The 17,972-nt window shown below is 42.2% G+C and overlaps 1 protein-coding gene across 6 annotated transcripts in view; it reads right to left on the bottom strand.

Annotated features, from left to right (window-relative positions):
* atf2 (activating transcription factor 2) overlaps window positions 1–16,901 on the bottom strand; it is a 144,680-nt gene extending 127,779 nt beyond the window's left edge. For 2 of the 6 annotated variants that reach the window (XM_080198944.1, XM_080198950.1), the window contains exons 1-2: window positions 16,825–16,884; window positions 15,300–15,524 (exon numbers count right to left, since the gene is read on the bottom strand). The gene's annotated coding sequence lies outside the window, so the exon portion shown is untranslated. Of the gene's footprint in view, window positions 1–2,759; window positions 2,854–7,714; window positions 7,761–15,299; window positions 15,525–16,824 lie in introns of those variants that run through there. The other 4 variants (XM_080198945.1, XM_080198947.1, XM_080198946.1 and 1 more) reach the window with 4 other exon arrangements.
* Window positions 16,902–17,972: the final 1,071 nt, after the last annotated feature.

The following is a 17,972-nucleotide window of genomic DNA, read 5'->3' as shown; positions in this document are numbered from 1 at the left end:
AAAGGATAGCAAGAGTTTTTATAAATATATAAAAAGGAAGAGGCTGGCTAGGGTGAACGTTGGTCCTTTAGAGGATGAGAAAGGGGACGGGGATATGGCTAAGGTATTGAATAACTTTTTTGTTTCTGTCTTCACGGAGGAGGACGTGAATAATTTGCCGGGTGTTAGTGATGGAAAGGTGGTAGGACTGGAGGGTCTTAATGACATTACTGTTACTAGAGAGGTGGTGCTCGACAGACTGGAGGGGCTGATTGTGGACAAGTCCCCAGGACCGGATGGAATGCATCCGAGGGTTCTGAAAGAAATGGCGGAGGTGATAGTGGATGCCTTGGTGGTTATTTTCCAGACGTCGCTGGATTCCGGGGAAGTGCCAGAGGACTGGAAAACGGCTAATGTTACGCCGTTGTTTAAGAAGGGTGCCAGGCAAAAGGCGGGGAATTATAGGCCGGTTAGTTTAATGTCTGTGGTAGGTAAAATGTTAGAATCCGTCATTAAGGAGGAAATTGCGAGGCATCTTGAAGGGAATTGCTTGATAGAGCAGACGCAGCACAGTTTCATTAAAGGGAAGTCGTGTCTGACAAATTTACTGGAGTTCTATGAGGATGTGTCGAGGGCGGTGGATAGAGGAGAACCGGTGGATGTGGTCTTTCTGGATTTTCAGAAGGTGTTTGACAAAGTACCTCACAAGAGGTTATTGCAGAAGGTCGAGGGACATGGAGTTGGGGGTAGGGTGTTAGTGTGGATAGAGGATTGGTTGTCAAATAGGAGGCAGAGAGTGGGGGTCAACGGGTGCTATTCGGATTGGCGGATGGTGACTAGTGGAGTGCCCCAGGGGTCGGTGCTGAGGCCTCAGCTTTTTACCATTTATATAGATGATCTGGAGGAGGGAACCGAGTGTAGGGTGTCGAAATTTGCTGATGACACCAAGATTGGGGGGAACGGCAAATTGTGCGGAGGGTGTGGAGAGTCTGCAGAAGGATCTAGATAGGCTGGGCGAATGGGCCAGGAAATGGCAAATGGAATTTAATGTTGGCATGTGTGAGGTGGTCCACTTTGGTAGGCATAATGGTAGGAAGGACTATTACTTACGTGGCGAAAAACTGCAGCAGGCGACAGTGCAGAGGGACCTCGGGGTCCTTGTGCATGAGTCGCAAAAACCCAGCTTGCAGGTGCAGCATGTGGTCAGGAAGGCGAATGGGATGCTGGCCTTCATAGCGAGGGGGATTGAATATAAAAGTAGGGAGGTCTTGCTGCGGCTGTATAGGGCATTGGTGAGGCTGCAGCTGGAGTACTGTGTGCAGTTTTGGGTGCCGCACCTGCGCAAAGATATTTTGGCCTTGGAGGGAGTGCAGAGGAGGTTTACTAGGCTGATGCCGGAGTTGAGGGGGTTGAGCTATGAGGAGAGGCTGAATAAACTAGGCTTGTACTCGTTGGAGTTTAGAAGAATGAGGGGAGATCTCATTGAGACATATAAGATGATGAATGGGATTCCCGCTCAAAAAAGACAGTAGGACTAGGGGGCACAGCCTCAAGATAAAGGGGGGGCGGTTTAGAACGGAGTTGAGGAGGAACTTCTTCACTCAAAGGGTGGTGAATCTCTGGAATTCTCTGCCCGTTGAAGTGGTGGAGGCTGCCTCGCTAAATATTTTTAAGACGCGGGTTGATGGGTTCTTGATAAGAGAGGGGATTAAAGGTTATGGGGAGAGGGCGGGAAAGTGGAACTGAGCCACGACAGATCAGCCATGATCTTACTGAATGGCGGGGCAGGCTCGAAGGCCTACTCTTGCTCCTATTTCTTATGTTCTTAATGAGTTTTAGCAGTGCTTGGCGAAAACACATGGGCATCTTCTCCTGGTGTAGTGTACTACCAAAGGGCAGAACTTAAATCCCAAGTGCCTGAAGGAAACATTAAACATGTTTCCTAAAAAGAAATACGTGTGCTCTGTTTCAGGGAGACATGGCTCACTTCAGCTTCACCAGACTGTGCCCTACAACCAGAAGGCTTCTCAATCCATCAAATGGACCATACAGCTGCCTCAGACAAGGCTAGGGGAGGTGGGGTCTGCTTTCAAAAACCCAGCTTGCAGGTGCAACAGGTGGTCAGGAAGGTGAATGGGATGCTGGCCTTCATCGCGAGGGGGATTGAATATAAAAGTAGGGAGGTCTTGCTGCGGCTGTATAGGGCATTGGTGAGGCCGCAGCTGGAGTACTGTGTGCAGTTTTGGGCACCGCACCTGCGCAAAGATATTTTGGCCTTGGAGGGAGTGCAGAGGAGGTTTACTAGGCTGATGCCGGAGTTGAGGGGGTTGAGCTATGAGGAGAGGCTGAATAACTTCTGGTCCACCCCATGTTGACGCTATAGTTAAGAAAGCCCCCTAATGCCTCTACTTTCTCAGAAGACTAAGGAAATTTGGCATGTTAGCTACATCTCCCACCACTGTTACAGGTGCACCACAGAAAGCATTCTTTCTAGTTGTATCACAGCTTGGATATGGCTCCTGCTCTATCCAAGACCACATGAAACTACAAAGGGTCATAAATGAAGTCCAATCCATCACGCAAACCAGCCTCCTATCCTTTGATTGTCTACATTTCCCGCTGCCTTGGAAAAGCAGCCAGCATAATTAAGGACCACATGTACCCCAGACATTGTCTCTTCCACCTTCTTCCATCGGGGGAAAAGGATACAAAAGTCTGTCACGTACCAACCGTCTCAACAGCAACTTCCCTGCTGCCATCAGACTTTTGAATGGACCTACCTTGCATGAAGTTGATCTTTCTCGACACCCTAGCTATGACTGTAACATTACGTTCTGCACTCTCATTTCCTTCTTTACGAACGGTACGTTTTGTCTATATAGTGAAAAGTATTGTTTCTTGTGCTCTATGCTAATACATGTAACAATGATAAATCAAATCATTGTTGGAGTGTGTTCAAATATTAAAAGTAACCATGATTCTTCATTTTTCTTGCACACTTGTCAGAAATCTTGGAAATTTCATTTGAGGCTCTCCCAATCAGTCAGTGTAACTTCAGTGCAAAACACTTGTTTGTGTATCTGTCTGAGGTTTCTGCTGAGCTTATAGTGGCCTGAGGAAATTCCTAGCCCTTATTTTTAATATTGTCCTCACAATGAGGAAACTAAAAGGCAAACAAAAGCATTTCAGTGATTTCATTGACATCTCTTTTCCCTATCACAGCAAAACCTCTCTTATCCAGCATGCTCCAGTAATGGAACGCGCTATATAACATATAGAATAGGATGGAACTTTATTGTCCACACAAAAGTGGAAGTTTGCCTTTGGCTTCAGCTCCAGTATAACATGTAATCATACATATAATGTTAGTAAACTAAGGTGTAACGAGTTCCACGTTTTCATCCAATCAAACTCCAGGGTGATCACATGGTGAGGCGGGTGTTAAGATCTTGCTAGAAGCCCAAGAACACGTAAATCTGGTAAACATCGCAGGGCAGGTCGCCAATAACAAATATTGGTGAGTGGGACAATTATTAGCAGCTGTGTGAGAATGACACTTGAGTTGTGCCAGTTTCTGAGCGACAAGAGACATCGAGTCAAAAAAAACAGACTAGACACTAGAATTCCAATTGAGGGAGCATTCTGGTTGGTTGAGTACCATATAACAGAAATTTTACATACTGTAGGGCTACCAAATAAAATGTTTCAACTCATTTCATCTCTATTTAATTCTAAGTTCCTTACCTGTTCAGTTATGATTTTACAGTTATATGAATACATTTCAGCTAAAATGACGAAGTGCTCTTTCAGTGCAAGTGTAACATTTTGCCAGGTGATGCATTTGCTGGATTCAAGCCTTTTCTTTGTTCCAGAAGATTTTGTTTATAAGTATCTGACACTATTTTTAAAAGTAGCATTATTTGTATTGTACTATTGTATTGTACAGCTGCTAACCTGCCCCCTTTAAGATCATAGCAACTTGCTATAAAGCTCTGTCCCAAGGACAGAAACTCTAGCTGAAACTATTCTGTTTACTACTCCTCTCTATCTCTCAATCATCCTTCCGTCACGTTTTCCTTTCCCTAAAATTTTTTCAGGCCAAGCTTTCTTAGCATCTTTGCTTAAAGTCCACTTTCATGCATCTAATATCTCTTTTGCTGTGGAAACGAAGGCTGGACTAACCAGAGGAAGTTACAGGGTGGGTCTACATGGAGAAGGAAAGAAGGCGGCTAAGAGGGGATCTTATAGAAACATATAAGATGAATAGAGGTTTAGATAGGGTGGATGGTGATAGCCTGTTTCCTCGGATGGAGAAATCTAGCACGAGGGGCATGGCTTTAAATTAAGGGGGGGTAGTTATAGGACGGATGTCAGGGGCAGGTTCTTTACCCAGAGGGTGGTGAGGGACTGGAATGCCCTGCCTGCTGCAGTTGTAAATGCGCCTAGTTTGGGGGCGTTTAAGAGATTGGTGGATAGGTTTATGGATGAAAAGGGATTGGTTTAGATTAGTGGGTCAATGTTTTTTTTTAAAAATAAGACTGGTCGGCGCAACATTGTGGGCCGAAGGGCCTGTTCCGCGCTGTAATGTTTTATGTTCTATGTTAAGGGGCAGCAAGTAGGTTACAATAGTTCAAGGTCAAAAGAAATGCTGATCATGTTGAGATGATGCATACACACTCACACACATCTTGATTTTTGAGTCTCAGTTGATAAACCACCAAAGTTAGCTCTTGAAAAGATGAATTCCAAACTTCAGGTTCATGGCAAATAAAACAAAAAATTCTCCCTCACACTAAGCATGATGATGATTTCCATCATTGCTCACCCTTCTTATTTGCAGAGAGAAGAAAAGAAATGAGTAGATTCAAATTTAATTAATTTGTCCTTTACTGATCATAAATGCTCCTTTTAAAATTACAGACACTTACTTTTGAAGCCAAAAACCAAGCATTTGGTCACAGTTGATAATTCCAAGAAATCAACCCCGAACGTCAGAAGGCAGATGCTTCTAGAGGAGTCTGTTTCAAGAATTCTGTCCGAAGTCAGCATACATCTGACCACAAATTATCCTAGAACACCTACTTCACCGAAGTTTGTTCATGTTTATTTTGGAAATATTCACCTTTTTAAAGAAAACATTTATTTGATATTGTCTTTCTCTCTCTAAAATCAACTAGGAAGGGGTAGTTTCTGGGTTTTAAATATATCTACATGTCTTATCAACTTTAAATGTTTTTGAGAGGGTTTAAAAAACCTAAAAGGTTTGATTGAGAAAATGTATAAACATAAAATCTTCACAAAAACAACAAAGTTTTGTTTAATATGGTGATTGCATTACTTTCAGCTCAGGATTTCATGTAGTGCTGTGGCAAATAAAAACATGCTACTGTGAACTAAGGAAGATTTCTTTCCTTTGTGCTAATTTTAACCTTTCCTCTATGGCACCACAGCTTCCAAAAGCACTCTTGTAGTTCACCTTAGTGACAGTTCCCTATATGACTGGCACATATTTGGCAGACTATTTGACTGGAGAGGCAGTAGAGAAATCTGATAATGTTCTTGCTAAGACCCACTCCTACATTTTTTGGGAAAAGCAATCAACAAAGAGAGTGAATGCAGTGAATTTATCTGAAATATAAATGTTAGTAGAGGAAAGACTTGGTGGATCTTTGCTCTATCTGGCCCAAAGATACCAAGGAAACTAAATCCCTAAGATTAGGTCATTTTTCTGGGCTATATGACTCCATGCAAATTACCCATAAATGCTCGATATGACTATAACAAGCCTTGTTAATTTTGGTAAGTGTATTTTTTTTATTATTCACTTGTGGGACATGGGCATCACTTAGCTGGCCAGCATTTATTGTCCATCCCTACTCACCCTTGGCAGCCAGTTGAAAGTCAACCACATTGCTGTGGCTCTGGAGTCACATGTAGGCTAGACCAGGTAAGGACGGCAGATTTCCTTCCTTAGAAGACATTAGTGAACAAAATACCTTTTTCCGGCAATCGACAATGGTTTCATGCTCATCAGTAGATTCTGAATTCCACATATTTTTTTAATCGAATTCAAATCCCACCATCTGCCGCAACAGGAATTGAACCTGGGTCCCCAGAACATTAACTGAGTTTCTGGATTAATAGTCTAGCGATAATACTACTCCGCTATCCCCTCCACATAATGTGGAAAAAGCTATTCAACATTTGAAAACCAAAGCCCCTGAAGCAGATGGAATCGCTACTACAATTCTGAAATATGGCAAAGATGTATTCCGAGCACAGCTGCACATCCTCATATCCTTCATCTTGGAAGTAGAGCAAATGTCACAGGATCTTGGGGATATTGTGATTGTGACAGTATTGAAGGAGGGAGAAAGTCTGAACAACAGAGGAGTCTCCCTGCTGTCGACTGCAGTGAATATCAACGCAAGGATTATCCTTAATCACCTTTCCCCAGTGGCTGAGTAAGTCTTTCCAGAGTCACAGTGCAGTTTTCATCCATTGAGAAGCAACATAGATATGATCATCAATCCACAGCAAATTCAAGAAAAATGCAAGGAAAACACCAACTACCATACAAGGCCTTTTGGCGACTATTAATCATGAATGCTTTTGGAGTATTCTCCTCAAATTTGGCTGCCCTCAGAAATTTGTCACCATTCACTGCCTACTCCATGATGATATGAAAGCTGTGATTCTCATTTATGAAACCACCACAAACCCTATCTCAGTGAAAACTGAGGTCAAAAAAAGATGTATCAATGCACAAAGTCTCTTCTCATTTTGTGCACTGCAATTCTACACCTCACCTCCTGCAAATTACCCAGAGGGTGTAAAGATAATCTACTGTTCAGACAGGAAACTGTTCAACTTACACCATCTTCAGTACAAATCCAAAACCACTCCAACCTCAGTAGTAGAGCTTATGTATGCAGATGATGCTTATGTGTGTTCTCACTCAAACTGAACTCAGGTCATTATTAACTCCTCCTCCAAAGTATATGAGAAAATGGGCCTTTCACTAGATCATCATTCAACCGTTTCCACAGAAAAACCATCTCCTCCCATTGACTAAGATCTACAGCAAGATTTTGGAAGATGTGGACTGTTTTCCATCTCCTCAGAGCCTCCTCTCGATGAAGGCAAACAGACAACAAAATCCATCATCATTGCCTCCATTGTACCTGCTCAGCCTTTGGTTGACTGAGAAAAAACCTATTTGAAGACCAAGACCAGGATTTTACAGCCCCACTGCAGCAGGTCTCCTCCCAGTGGATGCAGCGGGTCAGTTAAATCTTCTTTCAGTACAGCAGATCATAATATCCAGTTAGGCTGGAGGGGTCATAAAATCCTGGCCCACAATCTCAATCCCAAGACCAAGATAATGGTTTCCTGAAGAGCAGTGATTCTGTACTCCCATATACTTCAGAGACTTGGACAACCTACAGTAATGCATCACAAAGCATCAGAGAAGTACCATGAGTGGTGCCTTCACAACAACCATCAAATCCATGATAAGAAAGGCAGTCCAAAAGCAGCATTTTCTCCCAAGTCAATCTAGCCAGCATTGAGGCAGTAATCATTCAAAACCAGCTCTGTTGTGCATGGCATGTCATTCGTACGCCTGACAGATGTGAAGCTGCTTCTCCACTCGGAACTCAGCCACAGCAGGGGAGCTCCAAGAAGACAGTTTTCAGGATACCTTCAAAAGTATCCCCGAAGAGTTAAAACATACCTGCAAACTCATGGGAGAGCCTGGCAAGGGATCAGCCAAAACAGAGAAGACTCATTCAGGAAGGTGCTGAACACATCAAAAGTCACTGTTGGAAATATGCAGAGGAAAGTTGAGGCACGGGAGAGAGGGCACAAACCTCCAAACAATCTATCTACCCAACACATCAAACATGGCAGCATACTGATCACATTTTAGACTCATCAGGCATTTCCGAACCCAAACCAGAAGCAAGCCCTCCCCGATCTTGATGGGTTGCCTAAGAGAAAGGATAGCAGTTTAATGGCCTGTTAATTAATCCAGGTGGCCGTTATTTTGTTTTGAGCTTTGATAGACAACAATTCTAGTTGTAATCTTTCTCATCATCATACCAGCTAATTCAGCAAATCTCAGGACTTAACTGGAAAATCCTTGATATGTGCAGCTTAATGATTCATTGGATAAACAATGAAAACCATAAATACCAGTCCATCAGTTAATGTCTCTGTTAATGTCACTACTATCTTCATATTTGAGCCCAGAGATATTAACATAATACTTCATCACCAAGCAACTAATCACATCATTGCCAACTATTCATTGAAAACAGAAGGGAACAGTGCTTAGACCATGGTTCGGCAATAGAACTTGCACTTCCACACCCAAATTTTGGATTGCAGTAAAGAAAAAAAGAGCCTTGCATTCAGTGACCCTTCCAAGCTACAGAGCCATAAGTCAATTCAAAAGTTCTTGCATAGGATGAGCACAAGTCAGCCTTTTTGAGTTACCATGTTTAAATAAATAAATTGTGCACAAAGTAAAATTAGAGGGTCTTCACTGCCATAATGCTTTTCATGAGCTCAGTGTGTCTCAAAGCACTTTTACAGGCAATGAATCTTACTGAAATATGCAAGCTCCTGAGCGGACTTTTCAGAAAGAGAATGTTTCTCCTTATGTGTGGGGCTAGAGCTAGGGGACACTGATGAGGATGATTTCTGGGGAATTCCTTCCCCAGAAAACAGTGAAGGCAGGGTAACTGAATGTTCTTAAGGCTAAGTTAGGTAAATCTTGATTAACAACAAAATCAAAGGATACAGGGGGTAGTCAGGAAAGTGGAGTTAGGCCACAGTCAGATCAGTCACGATCTTATCAAGTGGCAGAGCAGGGTCAAGGGGCTGAATGGTCTCATACTCCTAGTTTGTATAAAATATTTCTAAAATTCATAATGTGGGAATTGTAACAGCCAACGTGCGCACAGCAAGTTTCTACAAACATCATGATAATAACCATGTGATCTATTTGTTAGATCTGAAACGGCCGTTGGGGATCTCGGTTTAACACCTCAATCGAAAAATGCTATGTGCAACAATGCAATGCTTCCATAAAGTCAATCCAGGTTTTTGTTCTCATCTCTGGTGCGGAATTTGAAATCAATCTTCTGACTCAGAGCTGAATACGCTACCAAGTGAGCTACAGCTGACACAAAGTTGGGCTCACTACATGGTTACTTGGTAAAATAACAAAGAAATTAGTGGTTTTAATTTCTGAAATTTATGCAAATTCATTATCCTGAGCAGGCTGCTTTCACCAGCATATTTATGATAACTGTGCATTGGTATTTGTATCTTGTATAAATGTCTGTATTTCCATAAGACCTTTACTAGTGAGGAGTCTTGGCAGGATAACAGCAGACTGGTCAAATTTGACAACAAAGTCACTATGTGCAAGTGCAAGAATTGGCACTTATTTCAGAGCAAGATAAATTGGTTACATTTTCTTGGTTTCCACTGCAATATAGAACAATCACATTTGCAATATTTGCATGTTGAGGAATGTCAGTTCAGAGTTTTCAAGCTGCATTCAGAAGTGCAGCTATTATGGGGCAAGCTTTGTTCCAAGGAAAATAACTCCAGTTTCTCCAAACTAACCTTATAACTAAATTCCTCACCAGGCCTGTCCCCACCTCCTTCTTCCTACATACTATTGGCTTACTTGGTAGCGCATTCATCTCTGAGGCAGAAGATTGGAGTGGAACTTGAAATCCAGAGAACAAAAAACTAGACTGACTAGTTCAGCTTTAGGGAAGCACTGCATTGTTGCACATGCCATTTTTTGATTGAGGTGTTAAACTGAGATTCCTGCATGCCAGTAGGATATTTTTTGAGTTGCCTTTTAACCACCATTCTATTCTCATATTCTCTCTCTGCCAGGTTCCTTAGGCCTGAAGAACTGCTTGGAGAAGAAGGGGGAGGATCCAATTGTTATGGACTAAATCGCTGAGCAAACATCACCTAGTCTCTAATGCCAGATTAAATTTGTTAACCTTCCCATCCCTTCTCACCAACTCTACTTATTTTTCACCTCAACCACTATTACATCCTACAACCTTCACGTTTCTCTTACCGCTTTAGAATTAAACTTTTCCTGAATCATCCCTCTCTCAACCTCCGGGAAAAAAACTTCCATTAATTTAAAACCCTGAATCCTGCCCTCGTTATTTGATTCACCAAGACACTGGTGCAAGAGGTGCCCAGTCTCAGGAGAACAGCTCCATCTTTCCCTAGTACTGGTGTCAATACCCATGACTCAAACCCTGCCTTACACTACTTATTCAACAACACATTTAATTTTCTAATGCCAGCGTCCCAATGTCAATTTGTACATGATTCAGGTACAATTCAAAGATGCAAGGTTCTACATTGTAATTTTAGCCTCACCTTCTCTAACACTCTGTGTTATTAACTCCTACATACAAATAACATAAGAACATAAGAAATAGGAGCAGGAGTAGGCCATCTAGCCCTTCGAGCCTGCCCCGCCATTCAATAAGATTATGGCTGATCTGTTGTGGCTCAGTTCCACCTTCCCGCCCTCTCCCCATAACCCTTAATCCCCTCTCTTATCAAAAACCCATCAACCCGCGTCTTAAAAATATTTAGCGAGGCAGCCTCCACCACTTCAACGGGCAGAGAATTCCAGAGATTCACCACCCTTTGAGTGAAGAAGTTCCTCCTCAACTCCGTTCTAAACCGCTCCCCCCTTTATCTTGAGGCTATGCCCCCTAGTCCTACTGTCTTTTTTGAGAGGGAAGAGTCTCTCCACCTCTATCCTATCCATCCCATTCATCATCTTATACGTCTCAATGAGATCTCCCCTCATTCTTCTAAACTCCAACGAGTACAAGCCTAGTTTATTCAGCCTCTCCTCATAGCTCAACCCCCTCAACTCCAGTATCAGCCTAGTAAACCTCCTCTGCACTCCCTCCAAGGCCAAAATATCTTTGCGCAGGTGCGGCGCCCAAAACTGCACACAGTACTCCAGCTGCGGCCTCACCAATGCCCTATACAGCTGCAGCAAGACCTCCCTACTTTTATATTCAATCCCCTTCGCTATGAAGGCCAGCATCCCATTCGCCTTCCTGACCACATGCTGCACCTGCAAGCTGGGTTTTTGCGACTCATGCACAAGGACCCCGAGGTCCCTCTGCACCGTCGCCTACTGCAGTTTTTGGCCTCGTAAGTAATAGTCCTTCCTACCAAAGTGGACCACCTCACATTTGCCAACATTAAATTCCATTTGCCATTTCCTGGCCCATTCGCCCAGCCTATCTAGATCCTTCTGCAGACTCTCCACACCCTCCGCACAATTTGCCGTTCCCCCAATCTTGGTGTCATCAGCAAATTTCGACACCCTACACTCGGTTCCCTCCTCCAGATCATCTATATAAATGGTAAAAAGCTGAGGCCCCAGCACCAACCCCTGGGGCACTCCACTAGTCACCATCCGCCAATCCGAATAGCACCCGTTGACCCTCACTCTCTGCCTCCTATTTGACAACCAATCCTCTATCCACGCCAACACCCTACCCCCAACTCCATGTCCCTCGACCTTCTGCAATAACCTCTTGTGAGGTACTTTGTCAAACGCCTTCTGAAAATCCAGAAAGACCACATCCACCGGCTCTCCTCTATCCACCACCCTAGACACATCCTCATAGAACTCCAGTAAATCAGGAAATTAAAGGTGCATGTAACCAAGTTATTTCAATAATCAGAGGGAGCTTAACCCATTATTTAGATTGGGCATACCAAATTTACAGTAATAGGGTGGAGGATGAATTCATGGAGGGTACAGAAGTTTTAAGATCAATATATCAAGGAACAATTTAGGGAACAGACCATTTTAGATCTAAGATTGCGCAAATGAGAAACAGTTAATTAGTAACTTTGTAGTAATACAGCTTTTAGGGAAAGGTGATCATACTATACTGAACTTGTATAGGATTTCAAAGTGATTCAGTTAAGTCAGAAACTCGGGTCTTAAATCTGAACAAATCAAATTACACAGGTACAAGAAATAAGTAGGCTAAAGTTAATTGGAAAATTACATTAAAAGATATGACGGTAGCATTAATCCATCATTTGCGACAAATATACAATAAAAATACATTCCCTTAAGAGCTAAAACTGAGATAAGTGATCACCTAGACTAATAAGGGACGTTAAAAGAGAATATCAAATTAAAGAGGGTAATAATGTTGCTAAAATAGTAAGCCTGAGAGTTGGGAGGATTTTAGAATTCAGCAAAAGGATAGCCAAGAAGTTGATAAAGAGGAAAGGAAAAAGTAAACTAGCAAGAGACATTAAAAACACACTGCAAAAAGCCATACTTGGGAGTTCAGTATGCAATTCTGGTTGTACATTAAGCAGGATAGAGGAGAACTGGGGAGAGTGCAAAACAGATTTATCATGACACTAGATCTGAGAGTTTATATGCACCAGAAAAGGATGAAGACGCGGGACTGTTTTTCCCTTGCAAAAGTGCAGACGGTTAACCTAACAGATTTTTTACAATTATGAAAGTTTTTACAGTAGACACAGAGAATGTGTTTCCACTTGAAGAAGTGCAGTGCAGTGCAAAACTGGATGCCATCAATGAAAGATAGTGACTAAGAAATCAAAGTAGCAATATAGAAGAAACTTTACTGAGCGACAAGAATGTGGCACTCGCTACCACAGGCAGTATTTAAGGTGAATAATATAGATACATTGGAGGAGACACAAGATAACGAGAGAGAAGGTAGTTGAAGGTTATACTAAGAATTAGAAGGTTGGGAGAGTGTTTCAATGCAGCATAAACATCTATTTATACTAATTGGGCTGAACGAGCTGTATATTCTATATAATTCTATGTAAAAACAAAGAATTTATAAAAGTTCAGGAAAAGATTAACAAAATAAATGTGGTCTTCCTCTGAAGCAGAGGAAGGAAAAATTAGAATGGGGAAATGAGGAAACGACAGAGGCATTAAACACTTTGTATCTGACTTCACTGTAGAAGACCCAAGAACATTCCAGAAAAGGTGTGGAACCAAGGACCAAGTCAGAATGAGGTACATAAAGAATTAATTAGTAAAGAAATAATACTATAGGAATTAGTGCATCTCAGCGTTGAAAAATCCCCTAAACTGAATTGTACATATAATAGGGTTTTAGTTACAGAGTTGTGGATGCAATGGCATGGCCTTCCATGGTTCCTCAGATTTGACAATAGCCTCCTCGGATTAAAACATAGCAGACAATCTCAACAATGCAAGAATGAAAAGAGCATGATGAGTGAGAACTATAGGCCAGTTAGCCAACCAATCAGAAAAATGCTATAATTTATTAAAGGTATGGTAACAGGGCATTTATGAAACCATAATATGATTAGGCAGAGTCAACATGAATATATGAAAGAGAAATTGTATTTGACAAATTTACTTGTTTCTCAAGGTTGCAACTAGCAGGATAGAGATGGGGGGAACCAATAGATGTTGTGTAATTGGAATTTTCAAAAAGCATTTGATAAAATGTCACACAAAACTGGGGCTCAGGATATTGAGCATTCTAAGGATTGGTTAATAGACAGATAGTAAGAACAAATGAAAGGGCACTCAGTAGAGGAGTTAGACATTTTAGGACTGAAAGGAGGATAAATTTCTTCACTCAGGGTTGTGAACATAATAAGAACATAAGAAATAGGAGCAGGAGTAGGCCATCTGGCCCTTCGAGCCTGCCCCGCCATTCAATAAGATCATGGCTGATCTGTCATGGCTCAGTTCCACATTCCCGCCCTCTCCCCATAACCCTTAATCCCCTCTCTTATCAAAAACCCATCAACCCGCGTCTTAAAAATATTTAGCGAGGCAGCCTCCACCACTTCAACGGGCAGAGAATTCCAGAGATTCACCACCCTTTGAGTGAAGAAGTTCCTCCTCAACTCCGTTCTAAACCGCCCCCCCTTTATCTTGAGGCTGTGCCCCCTAGTCCTACTGTCCTTTCTGAGCGGGAAGAGTCTCTCCACCTCTATCCTATCCATCCCATTCATCATCTTATACGTCTCAATGAGATCTCCCCTCATTCTTCTAAACTCTAACGAGTACAAGCCTAATTTATTCAGCCTCTCCTCATAGCTCAACCCCCTCAACTCCGGCATCAGCCTAGTAAACCTCCTCTGCACTCCCTCCAAGGCCAAAATATCCTTGCGTAAGTACAGCGCCCAAAACTGCACACAGTACTCCAGCTGCGGTCTCACCAATGCCCTATACAGCTAACGTTTGGAATTCTCTACCTCAGAGCTGTGGATACTCATTATTAAATATATTCAAAACAGAGATCAACCAACTTTTGGATATGAAGGGAATTAAAAGAGGTAAGGATAGTGCAAGGTGGAGTTGAGTACATCAGTCACAAACTTATTGAATGACAGAAAAGATTTGAAGGTCCAAGAGAACAACTCCTGCTCTAATTTCTTATGTTCATATGAAATTTCAACTATGGAAAGCAACTAATTTTAATTCTCATCTGCCAGGCATTTGAATATCAATGCGAGATCAAATTATCCCCCAAAAAAATTCAGAAATTTCACTGAAATTAAAATATCATTCCTGTAGAAATATGGCTCAGATCCACTACTACCTTCTGCAAATGACAACTGAACAAGTTAAACCAAATCTTCAACTTGGAAGTTGTTTTTCTCCATAAATTAGAGCACAACTCTCTATAGGCTTCTTCAAAGAATCAAATTTCACAAGGTTAGTGAGTATATTTTGTCTTAAAATTGACACAATAGAATAAAAGTGAATCACAACAAATTTGCCAGGAACATGTATCATGTTCTTTGCTCCTTGTTAGAGATGTTTTTCTACATTGTATGCTCAATTCTTAGTCAGCCATTCAAGCTGTTAGAACTGCTGGTCCTAGACACAGAGGAAAAAGATCATCAACCCAATGAATGCACTTACACTCTAAGAAATGCACTTGCCTTCTCCTTGAAATATATTTCTCGGTTTATGTTTTAAAAATCATGTGCATAAAGCACACATTTAGCATTTGTGTTCTGCATTTATCAACTGCTAAGCTTACAACCTGAACTGAATCAAGATAAATCATCTACCTGCATGCTTAAGGTGCACTTTTAGCAATAATGCAATACTTGTTTTAAAAAAAGATTTTTGAAAATTATATCAACTGCAAAGCTACTGGCAAAATCTGACACCACACTCTTCTCAACTGGGTTAAAAGTCCTATTAAATACACATTATGGTTCTCTATTTTGCTCTCAATCACCATCTGAGCTGTAGTTGATTACTCATCCTCTGACTCCTTTTCCATGAAAGCAAGTACTCCCCAGGATTGTTGTCTCTCCCTTTTGGTTCCATCTTCAGATCAATGATTTGCACTCATCATCCAACTCTATCCATGGTTTTTATAATACCATTCTACATTCATCAACTTTCCTGAGTGTATCACCAGTCCTCTTGCAGTCCAACAGATAACTCATTGTTACGATCTCTAGTGGGACAACAAAAACATTTTTTGATTCTTCAACAGTATTGTTTCCCCAATATCTGGCAAATATAATTTACTGCTACTATATCTTTATGTCTCCACTAATTCATCTATGGACATTACTGGATTTCAGTTTCATCTGACCTCAAATAGCAGGCCTGCATCAAGGAAACTGCAGAAACCTGACTTCTCTTTTATTTCAAAAGATTTATTTTTCCCTCAATGCTACCTGACAGCCTACAAAGCTCAGGGATAGAGAATGGTACCAGTGCCCAGAGCAGTGTCACTTCAAAAAGGAAGAAAAGTTCCTTGTACCTTCTAAGTTTCAAATATACTGTTCTACAAACACTACTACCTTATGTTGAACTGCCTCATGTTCTTTATCATCCTCTTCAAAACAGCAGAATTCTAGTTACTGCTACAATTTAAAAGAAATCAAAGGCCAACCATGGTGTCATCACTTATTTTTTGATTTAGCATTTTCCTTGGTGCTGCCTTTGATCTTACCTGAGCTTCTCAGTAATAAAAAAACTTCTGGATTTTAAAACTATACAATCTTAAAAACCACAAAAGTAGCGTTTATATTTTCTAGGTCATATAAAATAACCATCTTTGGATTCTCACAAAGAATTTCTTCACGACCCCAACTGGTGATAACATAGCAAAAATTATTTTGCTTGGAGGTGCAGAATTTAATATCGAATATTGATAATCACAAGGCAAGGTGAATTTTGGTTAAACCTATTCTAGCAATTGCACTCACACCCCTCATGTATGATAGTCCAGGTTCGGTATATAATGCGGAATATTGATGGCCAGGATACTAACAGTCTGTTACCCCGGAAAGGAGATACTGGCCGGGTTTTCTATGGCTTAAACCGTCCAAATCATACAGCCGTGTCCGGAACAGCACCAAATACCAGAGACACCACCCTCTGCTTATCACAACCTGACTGCTTTTGAATCTGTACAAACTCCATTTCCACAGGATAGGAGCAGGCTAGAGCCGGACAGCAGGAGAAACAGTGGTCTGGAGCCTAAGAGCAGTGTGAGGAGCGGAGTGTGAGGAGATCACCACCTCCTCTCGCTGCTACTGCAGCAGCTGGAAGGCAGCCTCGGGAATCGGAGCCCTAGCGTCGCCATGTTAACAAATAAGGTTTGTGAACACACCCTACCCCAGAAGCCGTTCGACGCTCTCACACCCCCACTACCAGAGCTCACTGTAAAAATAACCGGCACTCCGGCCGACATGTTGCACAACCCGAGCCGCCCCGGTTACCGTTAACGTTGTTTACAAACTTACCACAAGGGCTAGTTCTTGCTGACGGCCGGGCAGGCCAAACCTCGCGAGAGCTCAGCCAAGGAACCCTCGCGCCTGCGTCATCGGGTCACATGGTGGGAGTCGCAGCCGGAAGAGAGGGAAGTTTTCAGTGAGGCTGCGCTGGAATGCGAGGAACACGGGGCGGGTTAGTGAGCCAGTGCTAATAAGCGAGCACGGGGTGAGGGGAGTAGTTCAAGTCAGCGAGCTGGTGGGTAGGGAACAGGTGTAGGTCAATGAGTTAATGGTAACTGGCATTGCCAGATAGGAAACAGCGGCATAGCTTTGGATGAGCTTAAGTTTGGAGCAGGGAAGGGATATGGAGGCTGGGCAGCATTACAAGAGTCACCTTTGTAAATGATAAGGACATGGCCAAGAGCTTCACAGCAGATGATTTGTGACAGAAGGGATGTGGAAGCAGGCAATTTTCCAGTGATGGAGAGAATTATTGTGGTGCTTATAGGTCGCACAGGTCTCTAGTTGCGGAGCCTGGTTCAATTCGAAACAACAAGCGTGAAGGGAGATAGAATTGGGGTCTAGGGATTGCAATTTGTGATACCTTTTGCTATTCTAAAAAGAAATTCTGCCTCTCTGCAAGACTGAATGACAGAAAAGCAATCTGCGAACACCTTGCGGCGAGATAGAGCTCGGTGCCATCAGCGGATATGTAGAACCTGATTGTTTTTCAGATGATGGTGCCAAGAAGTATCATTTAGGTAAGAAATAACAGGAAATAAAGAATAGAACCATGGGCAATTTCAGAGATAGTGGTCCAGGGCAGGAAAAGCATCTATTACTTCAGTAGTAGGCAGGCAATATGACAGAACTAAGTGAACCCGTAGCCAATAGATCAGTTCAAAGATCTGCAGTCCTGCCACATCCAGTTATGAATGGTGGTGGATCACTGAACGACTAACCAGAGGTGGAACTCCACAAATATATGCATCCTCAAAAGATTGGGGAGTCCAGCAAGTCATTCCAAAGACAAGGCTGGAGCATTTGCAACCAATCTGCCAACAGAAGTGCCAAGTGAATGATCCAGCACGGTTACCCTCAGATCCCCAACATCAAAAATGCTAGTCTTCAGTCAATTCTACTCACTCAATGTGATCCAGAAATGGCTAAAGGCACTG

The sequence above is a fragment of the Carcharhinus amblyrhynchos genome, chromosome 11 (genome assembly GCF_965287045.1).
Source record: "Carcharhinus amblyrhynchos chromosome 11, sCarAmb.v2.hapA, whole genome shotgun sequence".
Taxonomy (NCBI): Eukaryota; Metazoa; Chordata; class Chondrichthyes; order Carcharhiniformes; family Carcharhinidae; genus Carcharhinus; species Carcharhinus amblyrhynchos.
This window is presented reverse-complemented; position numbering and strand designations above follow the sequence as displayed.